Consider the following 14,734-nt stretch of genomic DNA (forward strand, 5'->3'; position numbering starts at 1 on the left):
ATAATTCATCTGTTTATTACTTTGGATTTTTCCCTGTGTATAATCATATCATCTATGCATCTGCAAGTAATGACAGTTTGTTTCTTCCTTTCTAATACCTTATATTTCTTTCTTAACCATATTAACTAGCTCCAACAGAGCTATTTTAATTCTCAAAAGGGATGTCTTATATATTTCACCATTAACTTGGATCTTTGCTATTGTTTTTACTTAGAGATATCAGTTATTGGTTAAGAAAGTTTCTGGTGTGTTAAAAATCAATATTCTGGATATGTGCTTGATCTTACCAAAGGTTTTTCTGCATCTTTTGATGTGGCCATTTGATTTTTCTCCTTTTTCTCCTTTTGGTAAATATAGTAGATTATGATAATTGATCTTTATTGTTAAAATAACTTTTTACTCCTGAGATAAAATCAGATGTGCCAATGTATTATATCTTGTGTACATTTATTCATTATTGGAATGAATTTGCTTATTTTCTGGTATAATTCACTTGTTTGGATTTTTTTTTTTTTTCTTAAATGTGTGATAGAACTTACTGATGCAGTTGACTGAGATTGGAGTTTTGTTTGTGGAAATTTTTTTCACAATTGATTTGATTCTTCTAGTGGTTTTAAAAAATCCCATGTTTCCTGCTTATTACTGAGCCAGAGTTGGTAAATTACGTATTCATTTAATTTGTCCATTTCATGTAATTTTCAAATTTATTGGCAGAAAGTGTTCAAAATACCCACTTAGTGTTGTTTTAATAGCTATGATATCTGTAGGGATATTTCTGTTTTTTCTTGATAATTATCCAGAACTGTTTATTTTATTATTTCTTTCGCTTAGTTGGCCTACTTGATTTTTTGCTACTTGGTTGGCCTAATGCATTTTTTATTTGTTATTTTCGGATCTGAACATTATTTTTTCTTCTTTCTATGTTTTTTGGTGTTTATTTTGATTTTCTTTTCTCGCTAATTTTTAGGATAGTGGTATATTGAAATTCATTGATTTTTCACACCTTCAGAGTGGAGGTTAAACATTTAGAGTCTGGAGTCAGACTGACTGGTTAAATGTGGCGATATGAAAAGTATGTAAAGGTCATCTGAAAAGGGGGAAAAAAACACAGCTCAAGAATTTCAGTAAAGTCTACTTATCCACGTTAATCCATACTAATAAAATGAATTCTAAAATTCAAAGTATGATTGGTACAAAACACTAGTGAATATTTATGTATAGAAGTTTGTGTGCATGTGTTTTACTAAAGTCTCATTTTCACTGTCTTTTAGAACTCATAACCTTAAGTTTAAAAAAAGTTTTCCAAATGCGTTTCTGTTTTCCAAAAATAGAAATTATTTCCTATTTTGACTCTGTACTGTTGCAATTAACATTTATTACTTCTTGGCATAATTATTAAAGATGTCATCTTTAATTTTCAAAAGTGTCCAGTGTAGATAATAAAAGATATGGTGATTGTAATTAACACCTACTCAATTCTTCAGTTTTTAGGCTAAATTTTATATTCTCAAGAAAGTCTTCTGTAACATCCCAGACTAGATTTGGTCCCACTACTACAGCACTCTGCATTTATCTTTTGTAATATTGTACTTGTACTAGTGGTTTGTTCATCATCTCTCTTTCCGGCTAGATGTAATCCTTAGGAGACTGGAGCTTTGACCATTTTATTCAACAATGTAACCCCCAGAACCTAGTATAATGCATAGAAAATAGTAGATCAATATGCATGTTTTAATGAATTAAAGTTTTAAGTTCTGTATTTCAAGGAATTAAGCAAAATGTGTGCAGGCAAGGTGAACAAATGAAGAAAAACAGACCTTAAACAGCTTTTCATAGGCAATACAGAAGAGTCCACTGGGTCCTTTAGAGACATGATGCCAGATGATCTCTTTGGCTTTGAAGGTAGATTATCACAGATCTAGCTCCTCTTTCTTCCTCTTAAGGACGTGCCACCCTCTAGATATATATACAGGTTTATGCATGTGTGCATACATATTTACACAGAGAGAGGGAGAAAGAAAAGATGCACCTATTTGCTAATAGTAACTACCTCTGCATGTCAAAATTTATTTTATTCTTTATTCTTTGCTACCTTGCATATGATTTATGTTAGTTATCATAAATATAAAATTTATTTTGATTATTTATTACTTGCATTTTAAAACAACGTAACTATACCAGACATTGGATTACGCCTTTAGCATTTAGCTAGAATTTCATATTATTAAAACCACTAAAAGTATCTGTTTGAAGAAGTAAATGGGTTGTCCACATACAGGTGTGATTTTTTTTTTTTTTCAGGAAGCATCAAGCTAAGGGTATACAACATTAGTACATTAGGTAGTGATCGTAAATAATATATTTATAAAATCTAAATATTAAAAATGGCCACACATAATTTTGGACAATGAACTTTGCACCAAAACGTCCACAGTCAACATAAAACTCATTCTTTTAATGGTTGCTATACTTACAACGTTATACAACAGATTTGTAACTCAGAAACTTCGTTCTCTATTTTCATACTGTATAGAACGGAAGTTATTATGTTTAAGTTTATATATAAATTATTTGTAAGCTCATGTGATCTATGAATGCTCACTAACAAATATGAAAGAAAAAATAAAGAAGAGAAAATACATTTCCAGATATTAAGAGACCATTTCTGCAGAGAGGATAGAAATATTGGCATATTCATGGGATTGCTGCAATAAATCTTTTTTTTCCTTTGGCTAAGGACAGCAATAATGGGTGAGCATTCAAGATTAAATCATGAGACAAAAGAAAAAGGAATCCTACTGGATTATTGTATTTTGGCCCATTCATCTTAAAATATTTTACTTATATGGAGTAAAACTGCAAAAAAATCAGTCATCTAGGAATTAAGCTGCTTAGTTGTGAAAATATAAAAATAAATTTAGCTTCTGTTTACAAGTCCATTTGTGGGCATGTACTCACATAAATTCCAGTTTCTACTTGAAATAAAGGTCACGTGAAGCAAGGAAATCAGAATTTATATGCATTGATTTCCCTTTGCACACATCAGAAAATGGAACACTGTCAACAGTATTCATGATTGACTCTGGTTGCTAAACTTTCTTTTTACACACTCAGATACACAAGGTGAATAAAGAGAAAATTTAAAAATTATTATTGCCCAGAGTCAATTATTACCAAATCGCTTCTGTATGAACACAAACAACAACATAAACATTGTAATGCCTTTCTCATTTTTGATGCCCTCGAGAGAAACAGCTAATAGGAATGTTTCCTCTTGTGAACAGACTCTAGGGACGGGGTTTAGAAATAGATGATAGCAAGAAGAAAAATTATTCCAATTATTTTTTTGAGACTGGCTGCTTAGCTTCCTCTTTATTTATCTTACCTCTTTCTTTTTCCTATCCTGTTTTCTAATAAAGCCAGAAGAGAAGCTAGATGAGCCTCTCTTATGAGTGCTTGTAAAATATATAAATATTACTGCACATTACTATTATACACTGTTACTGAATAGGTCTACTGGACCCAGGCCAGGGTCCTAGCCTGGGCCAAGGCCCCATATCTGGGCTAGGGAAGTTCTTTTTCTGATCAGATTCATGGAGCCAATAACAAAACCGATGCTGAGACTGGAGCAGCACAAGCTTTATTCAGTGGCCAAAGAATGGAGAAGCGGGAACCTAGTTTGCAAATCAACTTCTCAACCCAGTTTGGGGTGGAGACACCAAATATATAGGAGGGTTAAGATAAAAGGGAGGGAATTAGAAAGAGTGGGAGGAACATTCATGACTTTCTTGAGAACAGAGAACAGAGGTGTGGTTTGGACCCAGAACTGATGCAACTCTCCTTTTCCGTCCTTGTATGGGCTTTTCCAGTTGTCATGGCAGCTGTCAACTGTCTGGTGCTGTTGGGTGTGTCATTTAGCTAGTGTATTACAGTGAGCGTATAATGAGGCTCAAGGTCTACTGGTTCTAACCAGTTCTTGTTTTTTTTTCTCTTTGCAGATTCCTCCCGAAACTTAGGTAAGTGTAATTGGTTTCTATTCGAGGGAGGGGCAGGGGTATGATTCTGGGGCAACAGCCTTGGTACCAATATTAATGTAGCACCTATGCTCTGAACTGTCACTCACTGCCCGCTTGCGCAAAACTACTGTCCAGCGATTGGAATTTGAAGTTGTTAAGGAGCTTTGTCAGACAGATTTATAACTAGCTACCTTTTGAGAAAAGGTACCTCAGGGTAGATGAGTGCGCTCCAATAGAACCACTTATCACTGCACTAAATGCCATGATTCTGTTTGTTATTTGATTCTATTCTTCCTCCGATCTTGGGATTCAGGTCATCTCTGATTGGTCTTGTCTTGGCCTGAAGTGCAACCATGCAAGCCAGGGGAGCCTGAATTATTTTCTTTACTTGATTTGGTCATGATATTAAAATTGATTCCATCAGCCCTGGATCCTGCTTGCTCTCTGGAAACCTCCGAGGAGCAGGGGCACAGGCCAGATATTGGCCTCTGTTGTTACTGAGCCTGGAGAAAGTCTGAATACTATGCATCTTCAAAAAAAGCTAACTAAACACATAAAAAAGACAAAAGAAATTTCAAGGAGGACTTGTAGCTTGGTTTGCAGTTTATAGACTAATTGTATTCCCAGATGCAGAGAAAACAATGTATAGTGGTCCACAAATCTGCATTGGGCTAAAAATTTTTTTAAATGCCATGCACACCCCTCTATCCATATGCACACACGAACACTCTCCCACGCTCTCTCCTCAGTCAGTTGCATATTGGAAAAATGCAAAATAGATAAAGTTTGATTTTTAATGCCAGTCCCTCAAAGCTATGTCAATTTTGACAGTTCTTATTTCCTCCTTTCTCTCCTATCTCCAGGAACCCAGCCCTCATCTCAAATAAACATTCACCAAACATAACAACAAAAAGAGGTTAAAGACCTCCTAAATGCTCTTGCAAGCAGAAGGAATACAAGGGTGATCAGGAAATAGCCTTTCCTCTAGGAAACTCACTGCCTAATAAGGCCTTTGCTGTAACTTCTGGCAAGGAAGTGAGGAAGGTTTGGGGCTATGAGGGGAATTAGAAAGAAAATTCCACTTGTTCATCTTTGAGTGAATAGCACCTTATTTTCTAATTGGGGAACAATGACAGGATAGGTAGCGATGTAATTTACATTGAACAATTATTATTAGCCAGGCATTAGTCTACTAATTTTATATGTCAGCTCATCTAATTCGCATAATAAACTTATTTGATGATTATTTTCATCTACCTCTTTATACTCCTGTTGCTAGACTGTTAGTCTAGATATCAGGAACTCAACAGGCAGGCACTCTGATGATAAATGCTTTCCGTAGGACATCAATCATCACTCCATGTTATGGATGAGAAAAACTCAGGCTCGGGAGCTTATCTGCTTAACCACAGACTAACAGCAAGTGGGAGTCAAGGTGCTCGTTTGATGGAAATCCTTAGAGCATTTTTACTAAATATTTCATTGCCTCTAAAGGAGAGATGATTATATTTTTAATTTTTAAGTAAGTTTTCCTTTTCTGAGAGTCAGTGGAGGGAGAAGAGTGAAGGGCCCTCAGATTCTCCTCTTGCAATAGTTTCAACCACGGTGGTATTTAATACATCAGCGATATAGAGAATGTCTTCAACACTTCAAAAGATACTGCAAATCAGTTATCACATCACTGATGAAGAGTTACCTAGAAGTCCCAACATATTTTCTGTGTTTTCTTTTAATGACTCACGAGTTTTGCAGCTCAGAGTTTTGTTTCTGTTTTTGTTTTAATTTAGTGAATTACTTAATGCTGGACCTGAGATTCGACCTGTGCACTGATTACAGGTAAGAGGTTTGGGAAGTGAAGGGGAGGAAGGAGGAAGAGATTTAATCGGCTCAAAACATAGTCTCTTCACCCCTCCTCTAAAAATATTCTCCTGATTTATACTGATTAAATAAAATATGAATCGTATTTCCTGTTTGTTCAGCTTAAAAGATCGGCTTTAGAGGATTTTGTGCTTTTTCTTTTTCATGTAATTGCAGGCAGAGAAGGGCAAAAGGGTAGTAACCTTTGGAAGATTTATTAAAAGAAAAGTAAGCCTATTTAGATTCTAGCTAAAAGAAATGAATTAGCAAATGCACGTGGGCCCGCACGTGCGTGTGTATGTGCATGTATGTGTTGAATATCATTACTTATTACTCAACAAAGCTACAATAAAAGATCTCACCTCAAAATTTTTAGGATTTAAGCAATGCTCAAGCGATGCTGATGTTTGTTCGCAAAGCCATGAGTAGTAAGGCTTGAAGTGTTTCTTTGGGAAGGAGAGTCAGGGTTGCTGTATGATTCTATGAAAGGGTCTGTGTATTAGGCTTGCCTTCCAACCTGTTGACAATGTACTGACCTCAGAAATGCTAGGTGAATAGCATTTCTTTATAAAGCTAAAGGAATACACATTCTGACACAAACTGCTAAATAGTGCTTACTACTTACTGATGTAATTATACTCTGTAGGAGTGGGGAAGAGTACGGGAGGGTCTGTGATACTGTGACAAGATGGCAAAAATAGAAGGAAATGGAAATTGCTGATTGTACGGGGTGGGGAGAAGCATACAGTGAAAAGAAACGTGATCCACAGAGCCATGAGCTGCCTTTGAAGTGGTGGAGTGTCAGAGCCCTCCTTGAAAATGAGTACTTTCCAAGTGGCCCTCCCTTCTCAAAATCAACTTCTGATACCTCAGTCAAAATTAAACACTTCATTTGCCTTTCTGCTGAACTCCTTAAACCTCAGTTTACCTCCTGCTTTATTTGGTCCTATGTGTATTTACTTTTGCACATGACTCTCATCTGTTAATTAAATGCAACAGAGCACAGCCAGAAAGACCATGGGATATGGAATCAGTGTGCCTGAGTTCATATCCTGGCTCAGATGCTGATGAGTTCTGTGTTTTGAGCAAATCAACCATCCTGTACCTCAGTTCCTTTCTCTGTAAAATAGGCATATTAATAGTACCTACCACACGGGGTTGTTTTAAAAATTAAAGTTAATTTATATGAAGTAAATAGAATATAGCCTGGTGTATAGAATGTGCTTCTTATTATCATAATAAATAGATTGAGTTTTTAAAATTTTCTACTCTTCCTAACCAGATACAGTGGGTATGCTATTTGGCCATTCAAAGAAAACCAGGAAAACCTTATAAAATAAATGGAGGCAATGATTAATGATATATTCTACCTATATGATTTGAACTCCAGTCTATTCCTAATAGAGTAGCTCACAAAAAGTACAGAAATTACTTCAAGAGTGTATATTTTTAGGTATTGAGCTGCATGAGCTGCTTGTAAATTTTGGAGATTAATCCTTTGTCAGTTGCTTCATTTGCAAATATTTTCTCCCATTCTGAGGGTTGTCTTCTCATCTTGTTTATGGTTTCCTTTGCTGTGCAAAAGCTTTTAAGTTTCATTAGGTCCCATTTGTTTATTTTTGTTTTTATTTTCATTTCTCTAGGAGGTGGGTCAAAAAGGATCTTGCTGTGATTTATGTCATTGAGTGTTCTGCCTATGTTTTCCTCTAAGAGTTTGATAGTGTCTGGCCTTACATTTGGGTCTTTAATCCATTTTGAGTTTATTTTTGTGTATGGTGTTAGGGAGTGTTCTAATTTCATCCTTTTACATGTACCTGTTCAGTTTTCCCAGCACCACTTATTGAAGAGGCTGTCTTTTCTCCACTGTATATTCTTGCCTCCTTTACCAAAGATAAGGTGACCATATGTGCGTGGGTTTATCTCTGGGCTTTCTATCCTGTTCCATTGATCAATATTTCTGTTTTTGTGCCAGTACCATACTGTCTTGATTACTGTAGCTTTGTAGTATAGTCTGAAGTCAGGGAACCTGATTCCTCCACTATGGAGAGCAGTATGGAGGTTCCTTAAAAAACTAAAAATAGAACTACCATACAACCCAGCAGTCCCACTACTGGGCATATACCCTGAGAAAACCATAATTCAAAAAGAGTCATGTACCAGTGTTCATTGCAGCTCTAATTACAGTAGCCAGGACATGGAAGCAGCCTAAGTGTCCATCAGCAGATGAATGGATAAAGAAGATGTGGCACATATATACAATGGAATATTACTCAGCCATAAAAAAGAAATGAAATTGAGTTATTTATAGTGAGGTGGATGGACCTAGAGTCTGTCATACAGAGTGAAGTAAGTCAGAAATAGAAAAACAAATACCGTATGCTAACACATATATATGGAATCTAAAAAAAAAAAAGGTCATGAAGAACCTAGGGGCAAGATGGCAATAAAGACACAGACCTACTAGAGAATGGACTTGAAGATACGAGGAGGGGGAAGGGTAAGCTGGGACAAAGTGGGAGAGTGGTATGGACATATATACACTACCAAATGTAAAATAGGTAGCTAGTGGGAAGCAGCTGCATAGCACAGGGAGATCAGCTTGGTGCTTTGTGACCACCTAGAGGGGTGGGATAAGGAGGGTGGGAGGGAGGGAGACGCAAAAGGGAAGAGATATGGGGACATATGTATATCTATAACTGATTCACTTTGTCATAAAGCAGAAACTAACACACCATTGTAAAGCAATTATACTCCAGTAAAGATGTTTTAAAAAAAAAAAGTGTATATTTTTAGCCCATCTTCTAAATAAGAGATACAGAGTAGTAAACGTAATTAACGCAAACTTCTTTTTCAGTATTCAAATAGCTTCTTACCAGGGGCTATAGAAGCTAGTGTGTATCTACAGATGTTCCCATAAAACATGAAACAAGGGAATTCATCCAAAAAAGTCAGCAACAGGGCTCCCCAACTGGACAAATTACTTATTTTTAAAATATATGCAATACACTTATTCAACTACAATTTATTTAGTGCCTCTTAGGCATCAGGTGTTTGACATGTGTTGTATACACTGAAATGACTTTAATTTTGTCTTTCAAATTTGATAGAAGAGAAAACATGGTGAGTTGACATGTAATCAGAGAAACAAAAGAAGATGGGAATGACATAGTGTTTTAAAATACTAAACACCAGGCTAGAAGAATTCAGAGAAAGGAATGCTGGATAATTCCTCAGAAAGGAGGTCTGATTGGTTTAAGTTTTGGAATTGGGTTTTTCAAGAATTTCATCAGGTCATCCAGTGGGATACAGAGACACTATCAACAGTGATTCAAGGAACTAGAAGTGCTCTAGAAGGAGCTAACAGAGATGCAGGTGTCACTGGACAGACTGAGGAATTTAGGGAAATGAAGCTGGAAAGATCAACACAACGTGCTTTGAAAGCTTTGCTAAGACTTTATTCCATTGGCGGTAGGGCTATAGAAAATATTTGAGGGAATGAGGATCTAGAGAGAATTCTGGAAATATAATTCTGATGGCAAGATGTGGCATGGATTGGAAACGCATGCTGGATTAAGAAAATGCAATTACAAGACCACACTGTTAACATTGTCCAGGAGAACTGTAAGAGCCTACAGAGAATGGTGGTAGTGGGAAAAGATCAAAGGGTGAATTTAAGACAAATACTGATTATACAGTTATCAGAATTTAAATATAAATTAGAAGTTTTGATTGAAGAACAGGGAAAATCAAAGATGGCTCTGATCTTTCTTGCTTTCACCACAAGGAAGAAAATGATTCCATTTATTGAGATGGGGGACAGTGGAGGGAGAAAACTTGCAAGGGGTTGGGGCTAATGCTTTCAGTTTTGAGAAGTGGATTTTGATTTTCCAGGGAAAGATAATGAGACAATAACCAGGAGACAGTTGGCTTTCTGAGTTTGGGGCTCATTAAAGAGAGTCGGGGGGCGGGCAGGAGAAAGATCTTGGAGCTTCTAACAGGGTGTTGTTTGAAACTGGAAAAAATGGCCCTACTAAGAGCTGGAGGAGCAGAAGAAAGAAGACATTTATCTATTTTGCACTACATGAAAAACACTATACTAGACTGTTTAGCTGTGTTGTTTAATTAAGGTCAAGGTCACAGATGTAAACATAGGACAAAGCAGTATTTACTGGATGAATTGATGAATAAGAGTTAACATAGGAAAACAGGGACCATCAACACTGGTATGGAGAAGCACAAGATGAGTCCCTCTGAGGACAAAGCGGGGAGATTTATTTCAAGGGAGGTGATGGTTAGCAGTGTCACATGCTGCACAGATACTGGGCAGAGTGAAGACCTGGCACATTGTAATTGGCAATTAGGATAGTTATCCTGATTTATTTTTTGTTTGATTGCAATTTCTGGAAACATAGTTCATCGCTGTAAAACATCAATCGACTATTTAATTTTACGTCATCCTTGTTCATTATGACCCTGGGAAAGAGTCTGAAGAACTGAAGAGCCCAGCCAACCCTGGAAAGGTATCATTTAACTGATGTCTGCATCGTGATAATCTTCTCCCATGCAGAGCTGGGTTCTAGGGACGCCAACTGCTTATACTGTCAGCAGTGGCTGCAGAGTCTGTTACGAGAACCAGTGGAGAAAGTCAGGTGAAATGGGAAAAGAAAATAGGGTCTCATGTTATATTTAGCCAAGTCTATATGTTTTCATTTGGATCTATAGGGAGCATTAATGGGGCTGTATTATCAAAGGGATTTTCCTCTTTTTTCTTTCTAAGGCAGGAAAAACAGCTAAAAATTTTATAAGATTGCCTAATCCTCATATAGGTTATGCCAAGTTGGCAAAGACCCTTGGTGGCCTAAGTGTCTCTCTGTGGATGGCTGCCAGTTATTGTTTTGTCTGTATATTTGGCAAATGTCGAAGTGTCATTGATTCACCTGCTGTTGGAAGGATCTTCTCTGTTGGGGTGGGATGTGAAGAGGGTGAATGAATATATACAGGGTCTCTTTATCTCCATCAAGAAGTGAAGGTATAACAGCAGCAAATAGTTATTTCCTTTGCTTCCCCAAAGAACAAACCAAAAGATTAAAGAACAGAATGCAAAGGACGAAAAAGCAAGCAAAGAAAGGCCCTACAGGCAGCGGTGTGTTGTTGAATGGGCTCACCAGAAAAAAAGAAAATCCTATTTTGTATCATTTGACAGTTTCTGAGTCATACTCTCACCATGGCCAATTTCAAACTATCCAGAGTTTAAACACCAGTTTGCAAAACGTCTGAGCAATTAATAATCAGGTCTAGTGAGCCATGCAAGCTAGTTTCAGCACGTCACTGCCTCTGTGTGTGTGCTGCAGGGGTGGGGTTAGGTCAGAGAATCGGGTGTATTTTTTGATAGCATATTTACCATTGTAAGGAATCATCTTTGTCTTTTTTATCTGCCTTTCTTAACTTACCTTTGCACTGGGAATAACTGTCAATACCTCAACAATCTTTGTGTTATTTCATTACATTTTGGAGATTTGCTAGTCCACTCCCAAGATGGAGGAAAAGGACAAGCCTTGAAGGACGAATTTCAAGTTCCTTTCCTCCCCAAATCACGTGTAAATAGAGCCCCTGCGTGCTCAGAATTGACTTTGTTTCACAGTAAGGCTAAAGCGGACCCTTGTTTAACTGCTGTTTTTAGGCTTCATCAGGGCATCTGTCGTTACTGGTCAAATATTTCAAATCACTTTAAATTAAGAGAATGTGGTCCAGGGAACCATAAGTAACCTCTCAATTCAAAAGAGAAAAACAACTAAAAAATTAAGATAAAAATCAAATACATATATGGGTTACTTTTTTTTTGAACGACAGCCTAGGAATAAATACAGATTATGATTTTTAAATTATACTAAAGAATTCCACTGTCAAGTGTGAGTGTATATAAGAATCATGATTATATAAAATCAGTTTAAAGAGTTTATCTTAAACTATAATCAAAATGAGGAACTGTTATTTAAAAAAATTTTTTTTAATTTAATTTTATTTTTTTAATTAAATTTAATTAAAAATTTAATTAAATTTAATTAAATTTTAATTTAATTAATTAAATTTAATTAAAAATTAAATTTTTAATTTAATTTTGTTTTTTTATACAGCAGGTTGTTATTAGTTATCCATTTTATACATATTAATGTTTACATGTCAAGCCCAATCTCCCAATTCATACCACCACCACCACCCCACCACTTCCCCCCTTGGTGTCCATACGTTTGCTCTCTACATCTGTATCTCAATTTCTGCCCTGCAAACTGGTTCATCTGTACCATTTTTCTAGGTTGCACATATATGCGTTAATATACAATATTTCTTTAACTCTTTCGGACTTCACTCTGTATGACAGTCCCTAGATTCATCCACATCTCTACAAATTATCCAATTTCATTCATTTTAATGGCTGAATAATATTCCATTGTATATATGTACCACATCTTCTTTATCCATTCGTCTGTTGATGAATTAGGTTGCATTTAGGTGGCTTCCATGACCTGGCTATTGTAAATAGTGCGGCAATGAATATTGGGATGCATGTGTCTCTTTGAATTATGGTTTTCTATGGGTATATGCCTAGTAGTGGGATTGCTGGGTCATATGGTAATTCTGTTTTTAGTTTTTTAAGGAACCTCCATACTGTTCTCCATAGTGACTGTATCAATTTACATTCCCACCAACAGTGCAAGACGGTTCCCTTTTCTCCACACCCTCTACAGCATTTGTTGTTTATAGATGTTCTGATGACCCCCATTCTAACTGGTGTGAGGTGATACCTCATTGAAGTTTTGATTTGCATTTCTCTAATAATTAGTGATGTTGAGCAGCTTTTCATGTGCTTCTTGGCCATTTGTATGGCTTCTTTGGAGAAATGTCTATTTAGGTCTTCTTCATTTTTGGATTGGGTTGTTTGTTTTTTTAATATTGAGCTGCATGAGCTGTTTGTATATTCTGGAGATTAATCCTTTGTCTGTTGATTCGTTTGCAAATATTTTCTCCCATTCTGAGGGTTGTCTTTTCATCTTGTGTGTAGTTTCCTTTGCTTTGCAAAAGCTTTTAAGTTTCATTAGGTCCCATTTGTTTATTTTTGTTTTTACTTCCATTTATCCAGGAGGTGGATCAAAAAAAGATCTTGCTGTGATTTATGTCAAAGAGTGTTCTTCCTATGTTTTCCTCTAAACGTTTTATAGTGTCCACTCTTACATTTAGGTGTCTAATCCATTTTGAGTTTATTTTTGAGCATGGTGTTAGGGAGTGTTCTAATTTCATTCTTTTACATGTAGCTGTCCAGTTTTCCCAGCACCACTTATTGAAGAGACTGTCTTCTCTCCATTGTATATCCTTGCCTCCTTTGTCATAGATTAGTTGACCATGGGTGCATGGGTTTATCTCAGGGCTTTCTATCCTGTTCCATTGATCTGTATTTCTGTTTTTGTGCCAGTACCATACTGTCTTGATTACTGTAGCTTTGTAGTATAGTCTGAAGTCAGGGAGTCTGATTCCTCCAGCTCCATTTTTTTCCCTCAAGACTGCTTTGGCTATTCAGGGTCTTTTGTGTCTCCATACAAATTTTAAGATTTTTTGTTCTAGCTCTGTGAAAAATGCCATTGGTAATTTGATAGGGATTGCATTGAATGTGTAGAATGCTTTGGGTAGTATGTTATTTTCACAATATTGATTCTTCCAATCCAAGAACATGGTATATCTCTCCAAACGTTTGTGTCATCTTTAATATCTTTCATCAGTGTCTTAGAGTTTTCTGCATACAGGTCTCTTGGCTCCCTTGGTAGGTTTATTCCTAGGTATTTTATTCTTTTTGTTGCAGTGGTAAATGGGAGTGTTTCCTTAATTTCTCTATCAGATTTTTCATCATTAGTGTATAGGAATGCAAGAGATTTCTGTGCATTAATTTTATATCCTGCAACTTTACCAGATTCATTGATTAGCTCTAGTAGTTTTCTGGTGGCATCTTTAGGATTCTCTATATATAGTATCATGTCATCTGCAAACAGTGACAGTTTTACTTCTTCTTTTCCAATTTGTATTCGTTTTATTTCTTTTTCTTCTCTGATTGCCATGGCTAGGACTTCCCAAACTATTTTGAATAATAGTGGTGATAGTGGACATCCTTGTCTTGTTCCTGATCTTAGAGAAAATGCTTTCAGTTTTTCACCATTGAGAATGATGTTTGCTGTGGGTTTGTCCTATATGGCCTTTATTATGTTGAGGCCATGTATGCCCACTTTCTGGAGACTTTTTGTCATAAATCAGTGTTGAATTTTGTCAAAAGCTTTTTCTGCATCTATTGAGATGATCATATGGTTTTTATTCTTCAATTTGTTAATATGGTGTATCACATTGATTGATTTGCATACATTGAAGAATCCTTGCATCCCTGGGATAAATCCCACTTGATCATGATGTATGATCCTTTTAACGTGTTGTTGGATTCTGTTTGCTAGTATTTTGTTGAGGATTTTTGCATCTTTATTCATGAGTGATATTGGTCTGTAATTTTCTTTTTTTACATTATGTTTGTCTGGTTTTGGTATCAGGGTGATGGTGGCCTCATAGAATGAGTTTGGGAGTGTACCTTCCTCTGCAATTTTTTGGAAGAGTTTGAGAAGGATGGGTGTTAGCTCTTCTCTAAATGTTAGATAGAATTCACCTGTGAAGCCATCTGGTCCTGGACTTTGTTGGAAGATTTTATTTTATTTTATTTTATTTTTTATTTTACTTTATTTTTTTATTTTTTTGCGGTACGTGGGCCTCTCACTGTTGTGGCCTCTCCTGTTGCGGAGCACAGGCTCCGGACGTGCAGGCTCAGGGGCCAT

At 36.3% G+C, this 14,734-nt stretch overlaps 1 long non-coding RNA gene across 1 annotated transcript in view; it reads left to right on the forward strand.

The window, feature by feature from the left end:
* The window catches only part of LOC109552527 (uncharacterized), a 366,036-nt gene that overhangs the window by 173,347 nt on the left and 177,955 nt on the right, over positions 1 to 14,734 (forward strand). The window contains exons 3-4 of the long non-coding RNA XR_012334430.1: positions 3,999 to 4,016; positions 5,804 to 5,852. This is a non-coding gene — a long non-coding RNA (uncharacterized lncRNA). The remainder of the gene's footprint in view (positions 1 to 3,998; positions 4,017 to 5,803; positions 5,853 to 14,734) is intronic.

The sequence above is a fragment of the Tursiops truncatus genome, chromosome 10 (genome assembly GCF_011762595.2).
Source record: "Tursiops truncatus isolate mTurTru1 chromosome 10, mTurTru1.mat.Y, whole genome shotgun sequence".
NCBI classification, from domain to species: Eukaryota; Metazoa; Chordata; class Mammalia; order Artiodactyla; family Delphinidae; genus Tursiops; species Tursiops truncatus.